This window comes from Microtus ochrogaster, unplaced genomic scaffold, assembly GCF_000317375.1.
Source record: "Microtus ochrogaster isolate Prairie Vole_2 unplaced genomic scaffold, MicOch1.0 UNK5, whole genome shotgun sequence".
NCBI lineage: Eukaryota > Metazoa > Chordata > Mammalia > Rodentia > Cricetidae > Microtus > Microtus ochrogaster.
In genome coordinates, this window is record NW_004949103.1 from 3,755,418 (window position 1) to 3,756,608 (window position 1,191).

The 1,191-nt window shown below is 51.7% G+C and overlaps 1 long non-coding RNA gene across 4 annotated transcripts in view; it reads left to right on the top strand.

The window, feature by feature from the left end:
• Window positions 1–1,191, top strand: part of LOC113458152 — a 14,893-nt gene that overhangs the window by 8,895 nt on the left and 4,807 nt on the right. For all 4 annotated transcript variants that reach the window (XR_003378577.1, XR_003378575.1, XR_003378578.1 and 1 more), the window contains exon 4: window positions 561–698. This is a non-coding gene — a long non-coding RNA (uncharacterized LOC113458152). The remainder of the gene's footprint in view (window positions 1–560; window positions 699–1,191) is intronic.

Genomic DNA, 1,191 nt, shown 5'->3' on the forward strand with positions numbered 1-1,191 from the left:
CACCTCCATCCAGGTCTAGTAAGGTGAGCATCCAAACTGCCTAGGCTCCCCCAAAGCCAGTACGTGCAGTAGGATCAAAAACCCATTGCCATTGTTGAGTCATAGAAAAGTGAGTCCTGTTTGGCCTCACCCAGGTACAGTAGCCAAATTCTCCAAATGGCTAACGGAGAGCATCAACTTTGTCTCCTTTAAGGATTGACTCCTCCGCTGGTCCATAGCCTCCTGGAGGCAAGCAGGGAGCCAGAAGCATGGAGAGGACTTGATGACAATGACAGACACGAGAACTGGAGTGTAGGACAGCATCATTGACATTACAAGGGAAAAGCCATTTGTCAGTTCCCTCAGAGCCAGCCTTCAGGGAGTGGGACATGGAAGAAGCTCATGGTGACATGGTCCAAGGACCCAAGAGTGGGGGCCCAAACTCTGCTGCTTGTTCCATGCCACTCGCCAGTGACTCCTGTCTCCATCTTTCCATGAGAATAAAGAGGCCAAGTCCCTTTCCAGACTCACAGTGGCCATGATCCCAGGGATCCTGATAGCCATTTCCTCCCTCTCTGCAGGCAGAAGGCTCGTCAGGGCATCCTCTCCACAGCAAGGGGACTTCAAGTTGACCTGCCTGTGAGTGTATACCGCCTGTGTTTGCATGCAAGAGCCCAAGTAAGCCAGAAGAGGACACCAGATCCCTGGGGCTGGCAGTGGTGAGCCATCTGATGTGGGTGCTAGGAATGAACTTGGGTCCTCTGGGAGGAGAGCAATGCTCTCATCTGCAGAGCTGACTCTTCGGCCTGGTTCTCCCTTTCCATAAGTGAGGCACTTGTCTGGGTAAAGTAGTGTGTCTAGTCAGAGGCAGAATCAGGTCTGAGCTGCTCTGTCGTGGGGTCATTGCCTCAAGTGCTTCACCCACTCCAATTGTGGCTTGTTGGTTATTCCCCTTTCATTTTGGGTTTTTTTATTTTCAGACAAGATCTCACTATGCACTCCCCAAACAGGGGCCCTTCCTCTCCCCAGAAATCTGAGTGCTGTGGTTCCAGTCATTCCTCACACAGCCATTTAGCGGAGGGAAGCAGCACAACAATGCAGGCCCTTACCTCATACCTCACTGCTTTGTGACATCAGTGCCTGACTGTTCTGGAATGTTCTGGAGTAGTGTGGGAGGTCTTAATATTGGAGAAGGGAGGAAGGGAGAGGAGT